Raw genomic sequence first — 24,865 nt, forward strand, 5'->3', positions numbered from 1 at the left:
GTAAATTGTTGCATACTTGCTTTCATTGGATAATATTTAGAAAAACATCTTCCCAAATTGAGGTCTAATACAAAAGGGCATCTTTGAAATTCTTGTAAAAATCCATACCTAACAATTTTTAGTTACCTTGTTTATTTCCTTTTTAGAATTTTAATGATTTGATTAAACACGATAAATATCCTGCATATATAAATCAAGTTAATGGCTGTCATTTAAAAGTTTGTTAAAAACTTGATACCCACATCTTAATTCACTGAATCTTAAAAATTATCAATTTCCATTCAATTTTCTCTAAAATTCTAAGGCTTCATTTTTAGGGAGGAGGAGTGCTGGAATAAAACTCAGGGGCACTTGGCCACTGAGCCACATCCCAGCCCTGTTTTGTATTTTATTTAGAGACAGGGTTTCTCTGAGCTGCTAAGTACCTCACTGTTGCTGAGGCTGGCTTTGAATACCTGTCTCATCCCCTCAAACAGCTGGGATTAGGATCCCCAGTCCTTTTTTAAAAAAAAACTTTACTTTTTATTTTGAGAAAGGGTCTTGCTAAGTTGTATAGGGCCGTGTTGAGTTGATGTGGCTGACCTTGAACTTGTGATCCTCCTGCTTTAGCTGCCAGAGTTGCTAGGCATGTACTGCTGCTTTTATTTTATTAAGAGAGAAAAAGTTTATTTTATGGTTTCAGAGTTCTCAGTTCGTAGATGCTGACTCCAATGCTCTGGGCCCAAGCTGTGGCAGCCACAATTGGGGAAGAACCCAGTTGAGGAATTCTGCTCTGCTCTTGGTGTGGTCAGGAAGCAGAGAAACCCTGAGAGTTTTTAACAAGTATTTGCAGTGCCTTTGATACCTGTAATCCCAGCAACATTCCCTTGTGCCCTACCTTACTTTTCCATACTCCAGCCACATGGTTTTTGAGTCCTGCTCAAGTTTCTTACACTTGGTTCCTTTTCAGAGTGGAGAGTTCAACCCAATCATGAAGCCTTCCTTAACCCTTCCCAAAACATCTCTCTCTCTCTCTCTCTCTCTCTCTCTCGTACAGGGGTTTGAGCCCAGGGTTGCTTAACCAATGAGCCATATCCCCAATCCATTTTTATTTTTTATTTTGAGATAGGATCTCACTAAGTTGCCTAAGGCCCGCCAAGTTGCTGAGGCTGGCTTTGAACTTGTGATCCTCCTGTCTCAGCCTCCCAAGCCTCTAGAATTACAGGTGTGCACCACAGCCCCTGGCTCATTTAATTCATAATAAAATGCTTTAAAACCACACTTACAGGATATTAAAATCTATGTACCTACTTCAAAGATTCTTCCCCTATTGTTTCTTGTGGGAGAAATAAAAATAGTCTTGTTTCTTGTGTTTACTGTTATAAACTCTGCATAGGCAGGAATTGTATCTTAATTATCACAGTATCCCTGATACTAAGAACAGTGCCGGGAAAAATATATATGTTAAATGGAGGTATAAATACACAATTAGTAAGTGATATAGGAAATACATGTATTTTTTTTAAAAAATATTTTTTTAGTTGTAGATGGACACAATATTTTATTTATTTTTATGTGGTGCTGAGGATCTAACCCAGTGCCTCACACTTGGGAGCAAGTGTTCTACCATCGAGCTACATCCCCAGCCCAGGAAATACATGTATTTTTTAATGCCAGAGACTTTTTTTCTGGTATTATAGTTTAATTCCAAATGTTTAGACTTTTTTTCAAGATGAGATATCAATATTTTGTTATATTTTGTGCTTGAAGTGTCTGTTTTCGTTCAAGTTTTAGGTTAGCAAAATTCCCCCTCTCAGCATTTTGAAAGCATTTTTTTTTTCACTTTTTCTAAGATAACTGCATATCTTTAGATGTTTGGTAATGCATTTACAATAGTAAAAATCAAGTTGAAGGACATTGACGTCAATCTTTTTGCTTTACTTTTCATGGTGGTAGTTACAAAGAGGCCTTTAGCAGCTTGATTATTCATGGGTGTGAAGTGGAGTAGCTCCACTTCTCTTAGCCTGGGATGACTGATGAGAGTCTATTATTTGCAGGCACATGAGCAACTGGTTGAGCTTCAGAAACAAATCTGTGGATCCTCTTGCCTTCTACTAGTGTTAATGAATCCAGGCTCTTACTGGGAAGCCCTGATGATAGCTGCTTCTGGATAAGGACTTGTGGTCCTGAGGATGGCGTGGAGTGAGTGGGATCTTCAGAAGTGGAAGAGGATTCCATAGGCTTAAGTTTTGCCTATAATATCCCCTACCCTCATCCTCCCTGGAAATGGATAAGTTTTGGAAATTTTGAAATTATGTGAGGGGAAACCCTGTACTGAATTGATGCCTGTGGTGAATTTAGGAAATTTAGACTCTTATAAATCTGAATAGTTGAGAAACAATATTATGTGAAGCTTCCTATTCATAAAATATAATTAGTATTTCATATAAACATGAAATATAATTGAACTTTAGTTGCAAACTTACTAATATGATTTTTTTTTTTTTGGTACCAGAGATTGAACCCAGGGGTGCTTAACCACTGAGCCATATTCCCAGCCCCTTAAGATTTTTTTTATTATTATTATTTTAAAATTTTGAGACAGGGTCTTACTAAGTTGCTAAGGGCCATGCTAAATTGCTGAGGCTGGTGTTGAATTTTTTATCCTCCTGCCTTACCCTCCCAAGCTGCTGGGATTAAAGGCATGTGCCATGGCGACCAGCTATAATAGAATCTTTTATGGAGCCAAGCACTTAAAAATGGAAATATTCTTTATTCAAGAATGAAGAGGAATTGTTTTTAGCATTATGGCAAGAAGTTGAAAGTTACTGAAGTTATAAAGAAGGAGTATAGAAGGGACCTCTTTATACTCAGTCCCTTTACTCACCTGTTTTACTGAATTCAAATTGTTCCTCAGGGAATTCAGAAATACAGTTGTGTAGGGACATGTTCTGAGAAATACAAAGTTTAGCAATTTCATCATTGTGTGACTACATAGCATATACTTAAACTGAGATGGCTGTGATAGCTACAACATCTCTAAGCAATATACTCTTATGGAACCACCATTGTATACTCAAAACCATTTTTTTAAAAATAATTTTTTTAGTTGTAGTTGGACACAATACTTCTATTTTATTTGTTTTTATGTGGTGCCAAGGATCAAACCCAGCATCTTGCACGTGCTAGGCGAGCGCTCTATCGCTGAGCCACAACCCCAGCCCTCAAATACATTGTTAACAGGAATGTTATTATACGGTGCCTGGCTATAGTTTAGAAAGATAAGATTGCTTCTTATAGGCATTACTTTTTTCTTCTGTTGCTTTATTTTTTAATCATATCCTAGACTGAAGGTAGTCATTTAAAAAAAGTTAAGTATGGGCTGGGGTTGTGGCTCAGTGGTAGAGCGCTCGCCTAGCACATGCGAGGCCCTGGATTCGATCTCAGCACCACATAAAAATAAATAAAGATATTGTGTCCAGCTAAAAAATAAATATTAAAAAAAAAGTAGAGGGGCTGGGGTTGTGGCTCAGTGGTAGAGCTCTCGCCTAGCATGCACGAGGCACTGGGTTCGATCCTCAGCACTACATAAATATAAAATAAAGATATTGTGTCCACCTAAAACTTAAATATATATATATATATATTAAAATAAAGAAAGTTAAGTAGAGATGCAGATCTATGTATAAAATATTATTTTGAATAGTGAAAAAGTATACTCCTTTTTGCTGAAACCTGCAGTTTCTCAGTCCCTTCTATAGGTTACCATTTTTCCCTGTTTCTTTTGTATTTTATCAGAAAAATTTTATTTATACAATAGCATATATTTTCCTATCTACATTAAAAAACACCTCAAATAGTGGTATGTTTTATGCATTACTTTGTATTTTGCTCTTTTTATTTAAAATATCTTGGATACATCCAAGTACTTATAGGTCTGCCTTATTCTTTTAGTGGTTGCCTAGTGATTTGTTACATGGATGTATCATAATTTGTGTACATTTTGAGTTATTTCCAGTTTTTTATTTTTTTCCTACAATAAACAGTATCATGGACTGATGACAATTGAATTTGCTTGAATTAAGAAAAACTTTCTAGGATTTACAGAGATTTTTTTTTTTTTTCTGAGTTAATGTTTGAAGGTAGATTGTTCTCTAGCCAATTCTTGTCCTCCATAATGCAGAAGGTAGAGGAACTGGGTCTAGTAAAGTCAGAGGAGTTGATGACAAAGTCATCCAGAGCTGCTCCCCGCCACCCCATCCATCATGTTGCAGAAGAGGTGGTGTAGGCAAAATCCCTAGATAAGCTCAGTCTTGGGAAACTGAAGCATCTGAAGATGTCTTTAGACTGCTGAGATGTTGATCATGCCCTTAAAGCTCAAGGCCTCAGTGTGTTGCTTATTATAAATTCAGTTAATTTGTTTTTGTATTTTGGTTTTGAGGATATTGCAGCAGCAAGGATTGGCTAATATATCAATTTCTGAATGTTTTTTGATATTCTTTTGTTCATTTACCATGGCTAAGTTTTTAAAAAAATATATTTATTTTTTAGGTGTAGATGGGCACAACACAAGCCTTTATTTTTATGTGGTGCTGACGATCGAACCCCATTCCGCTGAGCCACAATCCCAGCCCCTATAGCTAAGTTTTAAAAAGCTGATTTTTTTTCTGGGCTACTTGATAAGGAATTCTAGTCACATGTTCCTGTTCTAATGTAGAATTCCTAAAGAAAGTGGATTTGGAATCTTGAGGCATTTTGTGGTTAAACCTTACAGTATTATGTATTTCCCGCTGGGGATGTAGTTAAGTGGTATAGTGCTAGTTAAGTGGTATAATGCTTGCTTAGCATGCACGTGGTCCTGGGTTTGAGTCCCCAGTACTACCAAAAAAAAAAAAAAGTGTTATATATCTTTGTAGTCCAAGTTCTTCTTCATTTCCCTATGTCAGAAGAACTTCAGAATACCTCTCAGCATATATACTTCTTCAACACCTCCTGTTCATACTGCCATTTTCTGTTAAGTGCTTTCTTAAAGAGAACATGTTAGCTTTCTGTTATTATACAAATACCTGAGATAATCAGCATATAAAGAGGAAAGGTTATTTTGGCTCATGGTTTCAGCCCATGGTTTCTTGGCTCATGGCTTTTGGGCACAAGACAAGGCAGTATGTAATGGCAGGCGTGTGTGACAAAAGGATGTGACTTAGTTGGACTCCTGGCAAAGAAACACTTTCATACTCGATGTCAAAATTTAAGTTGATAGAGCTCATAAGTTATCTTCAAGAAGAGATTTGAGAAAAAGAAGTACAGAAAACAGCACGCAATTAGGATTAATCAAGTTCTTTGTACAGAGGAAGGCTTTGTAAACAACAGGGCAGCCTGACAAATTGGACCATCCTATGTTTAAAGAGCAAGTGGACAAAAACAATGTCTTGAAGGCATGTTTTAACTTCACAGGATTTCAAGAGGACTGAAGAGCAAGTAAATTGCCTATGAATGATGCCTTAACAAATTTACTCGGGGCTTTGGCTTTAATAACCTCGCTGATTCTTCCATCCATTTTTGTTGAGAAAGGTAGCTGCAGTGTGCACACACAGACTTAGTTAGAAATAATGAACCTCTACTGCACTTGGCAGGCACTGAATTTCCTTCTCTTGTGAAAATGACAGAACTTCTGAAGGCAGTACTGTGTTAGTTGAATTGTTTTACTCGTTTAGTGAATTAGGGGTACCATTGTCTGATAACATAGAAATTAATTTGACAAACACACAATAGTTGTGATGTGAAATCACTGGTGCCAGGGGTTTAGGGAATGCAAAGTTGAGTAAGTTCTATGTCTTTGAGAAACTATAGTGTCCCAGGATAAGACATGATAGGGAAGAGCTTATTTTTAAGTGCTGTAAAAAGGTACAAAGTGTCTACTATGAAAGATACGCTGATGGAGGTATGGGAATGGGCTAACATTGGTGTAGGGTATTGCTTTCAGAAACAATTTTTGTGGAAGTAAAGGCCAGATAGTTAAGTGATTTGTGAATACTTGTTCATACACTTGTTGGTATAAATATTTTTAATATAGGCTAAAATATCTTAGGTTTTAGAAAAAACTGATTGTAAAATAAGAAAGTAACTCTAATTTTTTCCCTTTGAATCACTTTCCAAGTCTTTAGTGCTGCCTCCCTCTAAAGTGAGTATTTATCTTTGATGAGGTTGTTGCCTCCTTTTCCCCTTTGAGAGCAGCAGAAGCAGATGAGCAGTCACTGTGATCTCAAGGCTGTTTTAATTTAGGCAGGTTCACAGGGACCTACCTGGGACGATAGGAAGCAGCTCAGGCACAGGGAGAGAGGGTAAACTCTCTTAACTTGCAACTGTGAACATGTACCTTGGCAAGAATTATAGGATATCCTAAATGGGTGTGAAGTTTTAAAATTTATAATATCGTTTGGGCTCCCCTATTTGATCTTTAATTGTTGAGAGAATTATTATGCTGGGTGCTTATGTTGAGTCATTTGCTATTTGATTTATAGTTCTGTATGTTTTTATGTTTTCCTTTTCTAATATAGTAAAATATTTTTAAAAATCTTTTTTAGTTTAGATGGACACAATATGTCTGTTTTATCTATTTTTTTTTTTTTAAATGTGGTGCTGAGGATCAAACCCAGTGCCTCAGGCATGTGAGGCAAGTGCCCTACCACTGAGCCACAACTCCAGCCCCAGTAAAAATATTTTTAGTATTATTTTTTGTGGTACGGGGGTGTTGAACTCAGGGGTATTCTACTGTGGAGCTATATCCTCAGCCCTCTTCTTCTCAGTCCTTTAACAAATTTTTTTATTTTTAAAAATTTGAGGCAGGGTCTTGCTATGTTGCCAAGGCTGGCCTTGCACTAGTGATCCTCCTGCTAGCCTCCTTAGTAGCTGGGATTACAGAGTGCACCACTGTGCCCAGTGCTGTTATTAATTTAAAAAGTGAAACTGATTTTAGCTGGGTGTGGTGGCACATGCTTGTAATCCCAACTACTTAGAAGACTGATGCAGAAGGATTGCAAGTTTTAGGCTAGCCTGGGGCAATTTAGTGAAATCCTGTCTCAAAATTTGAAAATTAAAAAAAATAAAGGGGACTACGAATGTAGCACAGAGATAAAATACTTGTTTAGCTTGTGTGAGACAGTGGATTCAGTCCCCATTACCAAGGGATTAAAAAAAAAAAATGGTGGAATGGTAGGAAAGGGACCAAAAAATTTAGCCTGGTAGAGAATTTGGTGGGGTATCAGGTTTTAGAAGGAATAGCATGCCCTTTATTATAGCGTATTACTTTTGTATTTATACTTTCAAGCATTTGTTTGAGACTTAAACATTACCTTGGTAATTTGCTTTTTCAGGAAGTGTTTATGCTGTTAGTATTTTGGTAAAAAATTTTTCTTTAAAACTTTATGCTTTCTTAAAAGTGATTAATTTCATTTGGAGGAAGATCTTTCTCTAAAGAACTGTATGTGTATACATTACCTATCCAGCCATTCATTTGGGGCTGTTACACTTTCATGAAGAACATCACAAGCAATATCTGTTTTCAGGTGCTAGCAGTCAGTGTTATAAAAGCTCCTGCACCAAAGCTGATGCATGGTTCTTAACTATTTCCCAGCCTTTTGATCAGATGTGATTAGCCAGGTGTGAGATTGTGAGGGCTGCACAGTAGAGGCAACAGTTAGCACTGAGTCCAGCTTTACTCTGGACAGGCACAGTTGTTTTCTAAGAGAGGGCAGGCTTATCAGTGAGAAGTTAGTGTCTTTAGGAATCTCTGTTTTAAGAACACAGTCAAGGAAAAATATATTTTGAAATATTTTCACCACAGTATTAGTATATGTTTTGATGCTTAAAGAAGGACTTGGTTCCATTTTTTTATACCTTTATTTTATTTATTAATTAATTTATTTTTTCATGTGGTGCTGGGGATTGAACCCAGTTCCTCATGCATGCTAGGCAAGTGCTCTACCACTGAGCCACACCCCGACCCTTGGCTCCATTTTTATTGGGGCTTTATAATTTTGGTCTAAAAATGAATGGAATGGGATTCCAGATTCCTTCTAATTCTGAATTTTCTTGTTATCTTTCTAGAAAATATATGTAAGGTAATTTTCTTCTTGGAACTACAGTTAGTAAGATAATATCTTACCTCTAATTTGATCAATTTAATAAAAACAATTTTAAAGTATTTTGTATTTCTATACTATTTCTTTACATTTTAATAAAATTCAAAGCCCCGGCATGTTACATGTTAGGTTTTGCCAGTATTGATTATTGCAGAATGTTCATTTGCAGATATCTAATTATCTTTGACCAAAGTCGTAATATTCTCACCTGGTAGGAATTCCATAGAAATTTCTGTTGGGCAAATTCCAGCAAGACCCAGGGACTAGCTCGCTCTTTCTTTCTTTCCTTCCTTCCTTTTTTTTTTTTTTGGTACAGGGGATGGAACTTAGGGGCATTCAACCACTGAGCAACCACATCCCTAGCCCATTTAAAAAAAAATATCAGATTGGAGATCAAAATATATTGTCCTCTACAGTCTACTGTTGCCACTGCAAGACCCTGTGAGGTAATTCATATGATGTTTCTTCTCTGCTTAGAACCTACTGTTGTAACTAAAGCTTTTTGTAGGCTTTAAGGCTCCTGTGGCCTGGCTTCCCTCACATCCTTTCCACATGTACCTCCTCCTGTTCTCCAACTCCTTGGGGTCTTTGTATACACTGTTCTCTTTTTCTGGAATGCTGTTTCTATAGATGTATGCAGCTTCCTCACTTCTTGGGTCCTTTCCTCAGAAGTTACCTCAGTGACCTGGGTATCTAAAATTTCAGCTCTCCTACAACATTCCATGTTCCTGCTTAATTTTTTTTTTCACCTTAGTGGTTATTTTACACACTGTGTTTTTCACTTAATTTATCTGTGTGTATCTCTCTCCTTTACTATGATGTAAGCTCCTTGAAGTCAAGGATTTTGGTTTCTGTTATTATCTAGCATCTCCAGTTTGTACAACAGGGTCTGGCCTGTAGCTGGTGTTCAGTAAAGCTTTGTTAAATTTAGGAATAGATAAATAAATGACTTTTTCATAGTGTAACTCCCCCCACCCTGACCCATAAATTGTGAATTTGGTAGATCATCAGTTCTTGTCAGAATACCACTGCAGGTGCTTCACTCAAAAAGAGATGTAATTCTAGGAATTGGTTACAACAGGAAAGGCTGGAGAAAGAAAAGGGAAAAGATGTCCACAAACCAGAGCCCACAAACCCCATTTTCTACCAGTGGTACTAACAGAACCTGATGGGGAGAGCACAAATGATAAGGGGGTTTGAAATGAAGATTTCAGGCCTGGTAATCCAGGGCAGAGTCTAGAAAGATAGGTGTGGGTTAATACTAACATATACTGTGCAGTAAAAGTAGTATTTATTTAACTCATTTGTGGAAATAAACAGTGTAGGAAAAATTGAATAGTTTGGGCTGTGGCCTCAAATGATAACAGGGTAATATCTTAGATTATGACTGAAACATAAAACAGCTAAGGATTAAATCCCAATTTAGCCTAGTGACATCCATGCATTGAACCACCAAACTGAACTCAGCCTCTAGAAATGGCACACAGCAGGAAACATATCTTTACTGTGGCCCTGATCTCTTAGTGTGATTAAGTGCTCATTTCCTTGAGTTCAGTAAATCTGTGTTTAGGCCTAATCATGTTCCAGATTAGATCTCTGTCACCTAAAGGATCATACTGGCCTCTCCTGATTAGAGTCCTTACTCAGGCTCTACTGTCATTTAAAGGTCTAAAAAATGACAGGCCTGTGTGGGTACTCTGATTCAGTGCTTCTCTCTTAGTAAATTATGTCATCCTTAGCTCTCCACCCCTTCAGGACTCATTGCCAGTAACGAGTTGCTTCTCTTTTTCTTTTCTTTTTTTTTTTTGGTACCAGGGATTGAACTCGGGCACTTGACCACTGAACCACATCCCCAGCCCTATTTTGTATTTTATTTAGAGACAGGGTCTCACTGAGTTGCTTAGTGCCTCGCTTTTGCTGAGGCTGGCTTTGAACTCTTGATCCTTCTGCCTCAGCCTGCTGAGCCACTGGGATTACAGGTGTGTGCCACTGAACCTGGCACTCCTTTCTTTTCTCACTTAATGAGTGAGTAAAGACACTAAAATCTGAATATATGTAATTGCCAACATATTGGTCAGTGCTAATCATGATTGGTAACATAAATCTGTTATTAATAAACTTATTTTAAAATTAGGGATGTCAGAATCTTATATTTTTATTATAAAGTTTATAAAATCTTACCTATTTTTAAGTATACAGTTAAGTGTCATTGAAAATGGTCAGGTGCTGTACAACCACCACTATCCATCTTTGTAACTTCTCATAAAACTGAGAAGCCATATCAATTGAACAATAAACTTCCTATTTCTCCCTCCTCCCAACCCCTGGCATCCATCATTTTACTTTTGGCTTCTGTGAAATTGACTACTTATAGGAATAAATGGAATTATGTAGTATTTGCCTTTTTATAACTGAGTGACTTAGCATAATGTCTTCTCCTAGAAATTGAAGTTCTAAGGACTTTTCATGTTAAAATATCTTCTGAGTAATTTATCATGGTTTTGATGAATTGGAAAATTTATGTTCAAGTATCAGTTTAGGGGGCTGGGGATGTGGCTCAAGCAGTAATGTGCTCGCCTGGCATGCGCAGGGCACTGGGTTCGATCCTCAGCACTACATTAAAAAAATAAATAAATAAAGATGTTGTGTCCACCGAAAACTGAAAAATAAATATTAAAAAAATTCTCTCTCTCTCTCTCTCTTAAAAAGTATCAGTTTAGTTCATTCATGAAATTAGTTTGAATTTATTTAATGCTAATTGTTTTTATTTGAGCATGATCCATGTGCTGCTAGTAAACATAAAGAAATTTTTTATGTTCTGGTTTGTATCTTTCTCATTATGTTTGTAGATTAACTTGTAAGGATATAATGGATTTCTTAAAATTATAGCTAGCAGCAGTCTGTAATTTCCTATTGGTAAATTTAAAAATTATTTTTAATCCAAACAACTTAAATAGAAGTAATAAACTTCTGTTTTTGTTTTCCCATGGACTCTTCTTCTTTTCTTCCTCAAACTCCATTCTCTCTTCTCTACCTCCTCCATTCTTCCTCTTTTCCTTCCTCTTCCTCACTTTTCCTCCTTTTTCTTCTTAATGGGAATTGAACGAAGGGCCTTGGGCATGGCTAGGCAAATGCTCTATCACTGACCTAGACTTTTTTACATTTTGAGGCAGTTTTGCCAGCTTTCCCAGCTGGCTTCAAACTTGCCATCAAACAGGTAGAATTACAGGTGTGCACCACCAACACTTGGCATTGATTAGGCTTTGTCTATAGCAAAAAAACAAGCACCTGCCAGAGTAGTTTAGATGGTTCTGTTCTTTGTGTCACCAATAAATGAGCACTTAATTTCCAGCATTTGACCACAGATGTCCATAACATTTTGTTTAATGCCTAGAGAAGGTCTTGGAGTATAGTGAGGAATCCTGAGATGAGGGGCTTTATTGAATAAGAATGCAAGCCTCTGGTGTATTTGCATGTAGTCTTCCGTAAATACCTTCCTGAATTTGAAGTTCAACTTTAGAAGAAGTATTAGCTCATCAAAATTCCAGGGAAAAATATTCTGTTTGAATTTAAGCAAAAAAATGTTATTTTCCCTTCTGTATGCATTCAGTCTTTTCCCCTTTAAAATGGTCTTATTCTTACCTCGAAGTTGCTCTGTTTTTGAGCTGTGGTTATTGGAGAACTGGTAGAAAGGTGCTGGGGCAGAAGACTATGACCCAGAGCAGAGGAGAGGGCAGTTCATCTCCCTGTGTTCTCAGATGCTCCCCAGAAGGCCTTGATGTATTATAAAGACATCTTTAGAAACTGTTATCAACTCATTTAAATTAAATCTCCAGGTGACAACTGAGTGTAATTGAGCCATGAATGTATCTGTGATCCAGAGATACCTACTCTTTTTTGATATCTTGGAGGTATTTATTTTTATTTAACTTTTTATTATGGAAAACAAACATGTACAAAAGTAGAGATAATGATTTACTCCCATTTACCTATCACTTTTTTTAACATTTTGCTTTTCTAGATGGCTTTTTCTAATGAGTTTAAACATAAGACTTGCATTTTATATTATCTTTTCTTTGTCCTCATACATGTTTTAAGCAAAAAAATTCTCTGAATTTACATTGGCAAATTTAGGTGTGCACTAGTTTGCTAGATGGTAATCAATAACTAAATTTGAACTTTTTATTTATTTATTTTGGTGGTACTGGGAATTGAACTCAGAGGTATTCTATCACCAAGCCACAGTCACTGCCCCTTTTATTTTATTTTGAGATCGTGTCTCTCTAAGTTGCCCAGGCTGGCCTTGAACTTGCAATCTTCCTGTTTAGCCCCCAGAGTAGCTGGAATTACAGGCATACACTACCACACCTGATTTAGAGCTGTTCTGTAGGAATAGTTGAAGTTATACATAGAATATTCTCAGGTTCAACTTTCATTTATAGTATGGAAAAATCTGTATTACAAAACTCTGGATAGAAACATAGAAGGAAATGTGTTCTCTTTTCTTTCTTTTTTTCTCCATTCTCAATTTGTTCTTTCTTTCATTCATTCTACAAATTCTAATTTGCTATAGATATTTATTGTCAGTCTTATATACAGCCACAAAAAGACAAAATCTTGTACTTCAGGAAGGTAGGAAGGTAATGAACTAGTAAGGAAATAAAAGAAAATCTAATAATTCTGCTAACCACTAGGTAGGAAATCTGAGTGAAATGATAGAGGATAGAATGTGGATGTGCTAAATAGAGTGATGAGGAAAAAAATCTCTATGTACTGATGACTTTTAAAATTAAGATGTGGAGGGCAGGAAGCAGTCTGGGCAAGGAGATGGCATTTGCAGAGGACCATAGGTTGGATGGTGTCTGTAGTGAAATAGGAGGGTATATGAATAGAAAGAAGATGGAATGGTAAGTAGGGACTAGATTTTTCAGGGCCTTGTAGATTCTGGTAAGGAGTTTAGATTTTTTTATTTAGGAAGCTACTGAAAGGCTCAAAAGTAAGATTATGACATAACTTGCTTGTCTTTTAAAAGATGTCTATATGCGGTATGGCGAATGGACTTCTAAGTGTGGAAAGAGACCATTTGGAGGCTATTGCAGTGTCAAAGTGAGTTGGATTAGGGTAATAGTAGTGAAAATGGAGAAAAGTGATTGATTTCAAGGTAGTTTGATGACAGAGACTCATCAGGATTTGCTAATGGACAGAGTGAAGGAGACAGTAATGATGGCTTCTTTAAATTTTTTTTTTTTTAATTCAGTGATGGTTTTTAAGTGCTAGGCTTGATTGGTTGTATAGTTCTGAGATGAAGTCCAAGGAGAATAACATTTGAAAGCAAAATTAGAGTTCAGAATTGGTTATTCATAACAGCATTAAAATGAAGATTCCAAATGAGTAGCTGGATATATTATGAGTCTGATACAAAGGCTGAGTTCTCATCTTATTGACAGTATTTATAACCTTGAGTTGGTATGGCATTACCAAGGAAGAGGGTGTCAAATGTGTTTGCAGGGGAAAAAAAAGAAGAAAACTTGGCACTAAACCCTGTGGAATTCTAAGCTTTAGAGTTTGTGTGTGATCCTGGAGGAGGTAACAAAGGAGTCTGAGGAAGAGTCACAGTTGCAAAGGGATTGCAGTTTACTGTGTACAGTGCTGTGTAGAATGGACAGCTTCAATAAGACAAGAGAGGAAACCATTGGACTTGGTAATAGGAAGGTAACTGGTGACCTGGACAAGACAGTTGTCACTGAAATCTAAGGAAGAATGAAGCCAAATTGGCATATGTAAACAAGCCCCTTACTGGGAAGGGGGGTGGAGCAGAGAAATGGAGAAGTATTTGGAGGGCATGAGGTAGTCCAGAGAGATTTTCTTTTATTATTGAGATTGCAGTATTAGAGTGTGTTTGTGTGTAGCTCTTAAGGACCAATGTAGTGGAGCAGGATGTAGACCTGAAGGGTCTATGTTACCAAGTAAGAAGGGGCAAGGGGTGTTGTCTAGAACTTCAAGGAAGGGGTTTTCCTTTGTCCGAAAGATGAAAGCAGCTAGAAACAAATGGTGGGAAAATAAAGGAAGCTCTTGGCACCCTCAAATTACTCTGCAGAATTAACATTTTTTCCTTACCTATTTCTTGCATTCTTAATTTTTCTAAGTATTCATTGGTTTCTGGTTAAAGAAATGAAGAAGCAGATGCTTAATACTACTTGTCATATACTGAGGTATGTCTTTTGAAGGAGAGGAGAAAAATATTTCAGAAACATCATAAGATATATAGATACTTACAAGAAGTTATACTCATTTTGTTAAGGTTTTTGAAATAATGTGTTTTGAAAAGTGAAGGTATAAGCCATAGAAGGGAAGAGACTAGGAATGCAAGAGTGTTTTATTTCATGAAGTTCTTTCCTTGTGAATGCTGGTATTTTTCCAAGTTGATCCTTAAGTTCAACCTTGTTGCATGAGAGTATAACGTGTTGCAGTACTGCCTTTTGTTTTCCTTTATTTTTTTGTAGTACTGGGTATTACATGCAGGGCCTACCTTGTGATAGGCAGATGTTCTACCAGTGAGCTACATCCCTAGCCCTCACTCTGCTATTTGAAGATTTCATTTTTTAAGTGTGCAGGACTGAATCATGTCGAATAGACATGGGAGACTGATCAAATTGGACTGTAAGCCCCCAAGAGGATAGAGATTTTGTTTTGTTCATTATTTAATTCTCAAAGTTTCGAACAATGCCTGGAAGGTAATAGACACTCAGTAGATGTTGAGAGAATGAAGAAATGAACTATGAAGGTAAAATAAGCATCAATATAGTAGTGGACCTGGAGAGTAAGATGACTAAAGCATCCTAAAAATCAAAATATTTTCTTTTTTATTCAGAGATCACATTCTTAAATAAAACAATATGATATAGTAGAAAGAACACGAGTACTAAGTTAAGCAGACACGGATCTTGTGTTTGTCTTCCAAAAGCCTGGGTAGGTTTTTTAGCTTTTTCTTTTTCTTCTTTTTTTAAAAATATATATATATATATTAGTTACATATGACAGTAGAATGTATTTTGACTTATCAAACATACATGGAGTATAACTTCCCATTTTTGTGGTTATATATGACGAGGAGTTGTACCGATCACGTATTCATATATGAACATAGGAAAGTTATGTCTGATTCATTCTAGTCTTTCCTATTCCCATCCCCCTTTCCTTCTCTTCATTGACCTTTGTCTAATCCAGGGAACTTTTAGCCTCCTACCCCCAACTTATTGTGAGTTAGCATCCACATATCAGAGGAAACATTTGGCCTTTGGTTCTTTGGGATTTACTTATTTCATTTAGCATGATAGTCTCCAGTTCCATCCATTTACCAGCAAGTGCTATAATCTCATTCTTCTTTAAGGCTGAGTAACAGTCCATTTCCATAATAGGAAAGACTAGAATGAATCAGACATAACTTTCCTATGTTCATATGTGAATACATGATTGGTGCAACTCCTTGTCATGTATAACCACAAAAATGGGAAGTTATACTCCATGTATGTTTGATATGTCAGAATACATTCTACTGTCATATATATATATATCCATCTGTTGAAGAGCATCTAGGTGGGTTCTGTAGCTTAGCTGTTGTGAATTGAGCTGCTATAAACATTGATGTGGCCATGTCAACTGTAGTATGCTGATTTTAAGTCCTTTGGGTATATGCTGAGGAACAGGATAACTGGGTCAAATGGTGGTTCCTTTTCAAATGTTCTGAGGAATCTCCATACTGCTTTCCAGAGTGGTGCACCACTAGCAGTGTATGAGTGTACTCTTCCCCCCACATCATCGCCAACATTTGTTGTTGCTTGTATTCTTGATGATTGCCATTCTGACTGGAGTGAATTGGAATCTCAATGTAGGGTTTTTTTTTTAAATATATTTTTTAGTTGAAGATGGATATAATATTTTTATTATTTATTTTTATGTGATGCTGAGGATCAAACCCAGGGCCTCACAGCTGTGAGGCAAACGCTCGACCACTGAGAGAAGAGATGTACTTTTGATTTGCATTTCTGTAATTGCTAGAGATATTGAACATTTTTTCATATATTTGTTGATCAATTCTATTTCTTCTGTGAAGTAGAGTCTTTTCAATTCCTTTGCTCATTTATTGATTGGGTTATTTGGGGGGTTTTTTGGTGTTAAATTTTTTGAGTTCTTTATATATCTTAGAGATTAATATTCTGAGGTGTGTGTGGTAAAGATTTTTTTCCCATTCTGTAGGCTCTCCTACAGAATTAATTATTGATTATTTCCTTTGCTGTGAAGAAACTACTTTTTCTCCTATTAGGCACAGGGTCTCTGTTCTAATGCCTAAGTCTTTGATCCACTTTGAATATAGGTGAGAGGTAGGAGTTTAATTTCATTTTGCTACATATGGATTTCCAGTGTTCCTAGCACCATTTGTTGAAGAGGCTATCTTTTTCTCCAATGTATGTTTTTGGTGTCTTTGTGTGGTATAAAATAACTGTATTTATGTGGGTTTGTCTCTGTGTCTTCTATTCTGTACCATTGGTCTACATATCTGTTTTTGTGCCAGTACCATGCTGTTTTTGTTACTGTAGCTCTGTAGTATAATTTAAGATCTGGTATTGTGATGCCTCCTGCTTCATTTTTCTTGCTAAGGATTGCTTTAGTTATTCTGGGCCTCTTATTTTTCCAAATGAATTTCATGGTTGCTTTTTCTGTTTCTATGAAGAATGTCATTGGGATTTTAATAGGAATTGCATTAAATCTGTATAACACTTTTGATAGTATGGCCATTTTGACTGTGTTAATTCTGCCTATCCAAGAGTGTGGGAGATATTTCCATCTTCAATTTATTTCTTTAGTGTTCTGTAGTTTTCATTGTAGAGGTCTTTCACTTTTGTTAGATTGATTCCCAAATATTTTAGTTTTTTGAGGCTCTTATGAATGGGATAGTTTTCCTAATTTCTCTTTAAGTGGATTCAGTACTTATATATGGGAATTGATTTATGGGTAACTAATTTTATATCCTACTTCTTTGCTGAATTCATTTATTAATTCTAGAATCTTTGTGGTAGAATGTTTTTGATCTTCTAAATATAGAATAATGTCATCAGCAAATAGTGATATTGAGTTCCTCTTTTCCTGTTTGTATCCCTTTAATTTCTTTCTTCTGTCTAATTACTCTGGCTAGAGTTTCAAGGATAGTGTTGAATAAAAGTGGTGAAAGAGAGCATCCTTGCCTTTTTCCAGTTCTTACTGGGAATGCTTTCAATTTTTCTCCATTTAGAATGAGGTTGGTCTTGGGTTTAGCATAGAGTTTTTTTACAACTACTATCCTTAGGTTTTCTTTTTTTTAAATTTTGTTTTTAATACCATTAATTAATCTGATAGAATGAAAGGTATTATCTCTATTTTTTTTTTTTTTTTTGCTAAGAGTTGCTTTGTGGTCTAAGATATGGTCTGTTTTAGAGACGGATCTGTGTGCTGCTGAGAAGAAAGTATATTCAGTCGTTGATAGATGAAATATTCTGTATATGTCTGTTAAGTCTTAAGTTATTAATTATATGTTTTAGTTCTATAGCTTATTTATTTAGTTTTTGTTTGAAGGGCCATTTATGAGAGAGGCAAGTTAAAGCCACCCAGCATTACTGCATTGTGGTCTGTTTGATTCTTTTTTTTTTTTTTTAATATTTATTATTTAGTTTTCGGCAGACACAACATCTTTGTATGTGGTGCTGAGGATCGAACCCCGGCTGCACGCATGCCAGGCGAGCGCGCTACCGCTTGAGCCACATCCCCAGCCCCCTGTTTGATTCTTGAAATTGAGAGAAGAGTTTGTTTGATGTATGTAGATGCTTCATTATTTGGGACATAAATATTTTATGATTGTTATGTCTTGTTTATGTACACTTCCCTTAAGCAATATGAAATGTCCTTCTTAGTCCCTTCTGATTAACTTTGGCTTGAAGTCCACTTTATCTGATATGAGCCTTAGTTTCTTTATCTGTAAAATGGAAATAGTAATAATGTACTTTGCAGAATTATCATATATTTATATAATGTATGTTAAAATACTCAGCATTCATAGCATAGTTAGTTATCAATAAAAGAAGGATGTTATTGATTTCCTATTTTGTTAAGTGATTGTGAGTTTAGGTACTAGAGTAATAGATCTTTTTCCAAGTAAACAGTTTTCCCTAGGAAAAACAAATGAAATTGGACCTGATTTCAAGTAGACTGAAGAATTGAGTATGCAAGGCAGAACTTGAAAACTTTTGGAAGATAATATAAGAGATCTTTGTGACCTTAGGAGAGGGGGGGGGGAATTTTTCTAACAAGATGCAAAAGGCACCAGTTATAAAAGAAAAGATTGATAAATGAGACTACATTAAAACTAAAACCATTATCAATAGAACCATAAAGAGTAAAAAATGAGCCACAGGGTAGGAGAATAACTTTTAATCTCATATGACTGTCAGAATATATAAAAAAATGTCCTTTCAAATCAATAAGAGAGAGAGCCCAATAGAAAAATGGCTTGACAAGGCACTTTTCAAAAGAGGAAATCCAGTCAGTATCCATAAGAAATGGCATTCAAGTTCATTATAATTGGGAATATGCAAATTAAAACACAATGAGATGCTGCAACACATTCACCAGATTTGCAAAAATGTAAAATTCTCATAGTAGAAGATGAATAAGTGGAGCACTGACCTCTTATTCATTGCTGGTGGAGTGTGAGTTGGTACAAACACTTGGAGGAAGATTGAACAGCGTCTGCTTTAAAAATTGGATATATCCTCACCTTGACCTTAGCTAGATTGATGTGTCTGTGTCCAGAGATAGTCTTGGAAGGTTTGTGCTCTTTTGATTAAGGTTGTGATTGTGCTCCTAGAGCTCAGAGGATGATGTGGTGTTTTGATTGTGCCACTGAACTCAGACCTAGGCACTTTTTCCTACTTTGGAGTTATGGGTGTGAACTAAAAGTTGTAAATAATTTTTCTTATTTAGGCCTTTAATTTACAAATAAGATCTAGTTATTTAAAAAATGGCTTTACTTAAAAAATAAGAGGAATAGAGCTCACCTACTTTGAAATGTACAGTTCAGTGGTTTTTAGTATATTTACAGAGTTATACAACTATTATAATCTAATTTTATAACATTTTCATTATTCCAGAAAGAAACCTTATATCCATTAGCAGTTATTCCCTATCCATCTTTCCCTGCTTCCTCAGCCCAAGGCAACCACTAATCTACTTTCTGTCTCTCCAGATTTGCCTATGCTGGGCATTTTATATACATGATATCATATAACATGTGGTCTTTTGTTACAGCCTTCTTTAATTTAGCATAAAGTTTTTGAAGTTCATCTATGTTTTAGTGTACACCAGTATTTCATTTTTTTATTGCCAGATAATGTTCTGCTGCTTGGATATATCAGATTTTATTTATGTACTCATTTAGTGAACATTTAGATCATTTCTACTGTTTGGCTATCATCAGTAATGTTGCTGTGAACATTCCTATACAAATTTTTGTGTGGACCTGTGTTTTCATTTCTCTTTGGAGTGGAATTGCTGGGGCATATGGAAACAATGTTTAAATTTTTGAGGAATTGTTAGTTTCCCAAAGTAACCATTTTACATTCCCACCAGCAATATATATATGAAGGTTTCAGTTTCCTCATATCCTCATTAACACTTATTAATTTCCTTTTTTAAAATTATAGCTATTCTTGTGGCTCTAACCGGGAAAACACAAGTTAAAATACAGTGAGATGTCATTGCACTGCACTAATTAGATTTGTAAATGTTTAAAAGTCTGACTGTAGGGTATGTGGAAGTCTATTACTTTTTATATAACTTGAAGATGATTTTGGCTTTTTAAATTACTACTTTTATTGAGGTGGGGCTGCTTTATGTTCTCATTTTGGTTGGTCTTCCAGTTTTATAATTTATGTCTATTGACTTAAATTTTATACTGTTTGTTCATTTACTCACACTATCAGGTCATACCTGTAACTGTCTTTAAGAGTCCAGTTCCAAGAGAGCCTAGGACTCACCTCTCTCAGGTTTGTGACACCTGATTTTGTGATTTGGGAGTGAAGAATGTAACATAACTGTACAATTTCTAAGGTAGACTAGTTGTACTCTTGTTCCCCAGAACTTTTTACAGAGTCTTCCTTTGTAAAAGGAACGCCTTTCTAGTATATGACTTATATATGTCAGAGGATTCATTGGATAGTGGTTCTAAAAACTTTCTATGAAGTGGTCTGTCTTCTTACCAACCTTAAGGCTTTAGAATGTGTCTAAGAAGGAATGATAGAAGACAAGAAAACCATATAGGGAAAAGAGCTTTATATGTATAAAGATTTTATTTTTGACCAGGAAGCAGGTTTGTTTTGTGGAGAAAGAACTTAGTTTTTGGATTTGGTTGTCATTTACCATGTGTGAAAATTAAGTAGTTTCTTTAAGCCTCCATTCTTGTCCTTTAAAATGGGAATATTTCAAGTGGTGGTTGGATGGATGAAGTATTATATTGCATAGTGCCTGGCACAGTGAGCACTCAAATGTTAACTCTCTTTCTCCCTGACCTCAAGGCAGTTTATTTTAAAAAACCTTTGTAAATAGGCTGTGTTACTTTTTGGATTAATTAAAGCTACTGGTTAACTAATTAGTAGTAACAAAATGATGAGAGCATTTTGACAAGAGTATATATAGAAAGAGACATAGTTATGCAGGTCGAGCATCTGTAATCTGAATTTTGAATTAGGAATGCTCAACTGGTAAAACTTCATGCAAACATTACACAATCTGAAAATTTCTGCTCCCAAGCATGTTGGAAAAAGATACATCATTTCCTAGAATGTGAAAAATTGATGTAAATATTTAAATCACTTAATTATTAGAAGTTACAGAGTTTTAAAATCAATTCTAGATTCAATATAAATAATTAAAATTGTTTACAGGAGGGGCTGGGATATAGCTCAGTTGGTAGAGTGCTTGCCTTGCATGCACAAGGCCATGGGTTCAATCCCCAACACACACACACACAAAAATTGTTTACAGGAGATTTAAAAAATAATAATCATATTCTAAAATAAAAGTACTTTTTCATGGGCTGGGGATGTGACTCAAGCGGTAACACGCTCTTTCATCTTTATGCTGACAATTATAATGTGTTTTTAGCTGAGAAAACTGCTTTTTAAATGTAAGGTAAGGTGGTATCAGGTCATACCTGTAACAGGTGAGGTTAGTTTCGAATGCTCAGTTAATAACTCAGTAAATAACAATAAATGTCTATTACATTTTGAATGAATTTAAGACTCCATGAGGAATCTATTACCTGGAATTCTCAGTTACTTTAGGGGTGGGGGGAGTACTGGGGATTAAACCCAGAGGCACTTTACCACTGAGCTATATCCCCAGCCCTTTTTATTTTATTTTATTGTTTTTTAAGATAGGGTCTTACTAAGTAAGTTGTTCAGGGCTTCACTAAGTTGCTAAAGCTATCCTTAAACTTTTGATCTTCCTGTCTCAGCCTCCTGAGTTGCTGGGATTACAGGTATGCAGCACCATGCCCAGTTGGGATTTTTAGTTTTTATATTGTATTTGGTTTTATGAAAATTTTTGGACAGAAAAATGAATTTAGCAGAAGGCTTGCCTTTGGTCAGTTTTGACCACTCAGCTATACACACCACTGAGTTGTCCTTAAAGTGTTATATTCTGTCCATTTTAGCTTTATCTGATTCTTATTGTCCCCTGTGTGGAAGCATTTATTTTTCTTGTGGAGGATTGCATAATGAATACCTTTATTATTTTGAGTAGAAACCACTGTAATCAGCTGACTGATCCCTCTGGTCACCTTACACACAAGCATATGTTCCACCCCATTTCCCCATAGCACTGATACCAGCCTCATGTCGGTCTACTTGTTGCTTTTTGCAAGCTTGTCTTTCTGGGAATGCCCTCTACCCTTTCTGTATCTTTCTAAGGTTCTGTCATATCCTTCAAGATGAAATTCATATCTGGCCTTTGGTGAAACTGTTTGCAGCTATTTTGATCCACAGTTAACTTTCCCTTCTGTGCAGATGATTTTTAAATACCATGCATTTCAAAAATTCCCATAGTGACTTTTTCCTCAACGGTAAAATCTTTCAGGACAAGATTGAGCTTTGTATTATAGCAATGCCTTCCCATCCCTAGGGTAGTACCAGGAACAAGGAGGTTCACAGTGTTAGACTGAGGTGAATTCATAGTCAAGAAAGCATTGTCAGTGTGTTGGGTTCCAATTGTGTTGGTAAATACTGGAAAACAGTTTTAAGATAAAAATATAAAATTCATTTCTGTAAGGTTAGTTTTACCTGGGATAGTTTTATCTTTTACCTGGTTACCTTTTGTTAGTATGGCATATCAACCATTGTAGTATTAAAATTTGGAGGGGAGAAGATTTGAGCAAATTATAACCTTACTTAAACATTGTGTTTTATAAAAACGCTAAATTTTATATATGTAGAGATATCTACATTTATCACTTTTTAAGTTAGCTTCTGTGAAACAAATACTGTTATAAATAAATATTTTGGTTGTACAAATTAAGCAGCTGTCATCTCACTGTGAAACATGGCCCTTCACTTACACCCTTGTGCACTTTCTCCATCTATCTTGTCTAAAAGCAAAATTAAGTCTAGGTGTGGTTGGTCATATCTTTAATACCAGTGATTTAGGAGGCTTGAGGCAGGAGGATCGCAAGTTCAAGGTCAGCATCAGAAATTTAGTGAGACCCTGTTTAAAACAAGGTGGGGAGTTAACTCAAAGTGGCCCTGGATTCAGTCCCTAATTCCATCCCACACACACAAAAAAAGTTTTGTTTTTGTACTGTTCTTTGACTTTTCCCTTCCATAATGTATCTCTGGATTAGAAAGGATTTAGCAGCCCCACAGAAGGTTAAATTAGGCTCCAGGAACTGCTTGCACCTGGCTGAGCAGCATAGTCCAGTTTCAGCCCAGCTGACAATCTTGATGCCTTTTTCTCCCTTGTGTTGCCCTGGGCTAGTGGTTCAGAGTTTATCCAGTATCCCTTGCCCTCTCTGCTATAGGAGGAACCAAAGCCAGAATAGCTTTCTGATTGATATCATTTTCCCAAAGGAGCTTTACTTTTTTGCTTCTTTGTTGAGAATGAAATAATTTCTCTAATAGTTTTTCTTGCCTTTCTGCTTTGGGATGGAAGACATTCTGCCCCTTTATTTTGTTTGAGCCTGTCTCTCTACTAGTTTGAGGTAAAGGGATAATGTTTTCTCTTTGTAGCTGCTGCAAAATGTGGTATAGTATACAAACCAAGTAAATATTTGTTGAAGGAATAAGTAATTCATGTGTTTAAAACCTAAATTTACCCAAAGAGTAAGGGATTACATTATGTAGCACCAAACTCCCCCCTCCATTCATTATATATATATTATATAAAATACATAGGATTAAAAAGAAAACCAGTTGTATGTAAACTGTAATACATGAAAATGTGTGCTTTTCTGTGGTGACAAAGTTGTACTTACTACTAATGGTACTGTGATTTATTGCCTTCTCATATTTAAAGAAAATCTTGAATTTCAATTTAAGGTTGGTGAAAACAGGTGTAAAACCTTTTTCTTATCCATAATTTCATACATTCTTGAATTCTCTTCATGGACCCTAGGACTCCAGGTTAAGAACCTTGCTGTAAACAGTAAGGATATGATAAACTACTTAAATTTAAGTGCTTTATTTTTTACTGTTGCTGATTTTTAGTAAACAGGTCTAAGATAAGGAGTGTGTATGATTATTTGAATTGCCCAGGATGCCAATGGAAAAGGCCTGGGGGTTAAACAATTTCTGTTTTACAGTGATAACATTTTGGGAACTCTGGGAGTAAGGAAGTAATAATTACTTGAGGGCTTAGGATATAGAAAAACCTTTTAAGCATGTGTATAGTGTCTTTCTTGATCATAGTTAGAAATAAATGAGATAGCATTTAATTTGTGAATTTGGTAGTCAGACTTGAATTCTGAGTAGGGTTCCTTTTTTTTTTTTTTCCCAGTTGAGAACTGAACTCAGGGCCTTGTACATACTAGGCAGGCATTATACCGCTGAGCTATGTCTCGAGCTTTTTTATTTTGAGACTGGATCTTTTTAAAATAATTATTTTATTTATTTATTTATTTTTATGTAATTCTGAGTATCTAACCCAGGGCCTCGTACATTCTAGGCAAGCTCTCTGCCTCAGAGCTAAAGCCCCTCCCTGAGACAGGGTCTTGCTTAGTTGCCCAACTGGCCTTGAACTTCTGATCCTCCAGCCTCAGCCTCCTAAATAATTGGGATTATAGGTATGCATCACCATGCTTGGCCTGAGGTTTCTTAGTCTTGCATGAGCTTGGTGTCTTAATCTATAAAATCATTATAATGCTTGCTTTGGAGTTCTGAAGGTGAAATGAGAGCATGTCTAAGTGTTGGGGGCCCAAACAATGCTGATTTCTCCATGATGGGAGATAGTTTTCACTTTGCCTTGTGTAATCCAGGGTTTTCTGGGGGGCCCAATTTCTTTACCTATATGGAAAGGGCCTTGGAGTAAAGAATCCTTAATAGCTGTTTAATCTGAAAAGTTGTCTGATATTAGGAAGGCTACTCTTTGGTCTTTCTAAATTAGAAGTAAGCCTGACTAGAAGAAAGCCTTAAATAAGTTGCTTAAAAGTGAGAGCTAGTTTTGGTTAC

At 36.0% G+C, this 24,865-nt stretch overlaps 1 protein-coding gene and 1 non-coding gene across 5 annotated transcripts in view; one reads left to right on the plus strand and one right to left on the minus strand.

Moving 5' to 3' along the window:
* Sfmbt1 (Scm like with four mbt domains 1) overlaps positions 1–24,865 on the plus strand; it is a 125,526-nt gene that overhangs the window by 5,672 nt on the left and 94,989 nt on the right. The window lies entirely within an intron of this gene.
* Trnaa-agc lies at positions 7,907–7,980 on the minus strand. The gene has a single exon. It is a non-coding gene; the product is annotated as a tRNA-Ala (tRNA).

This window comes from Marmota marmota, unplaced genomic scaffold (genome assembly GCF_001458135.2).
Source record: "Marmota marmota marmota unplaced genomic scaffold, marMar, whole genome shotgun sequence".
Lineage (NCBI taxonomy): Eukaryota > Metazoa > Chordata > Mammalia > Rodentia > Sciuridae > Marmota > Marmota marmota.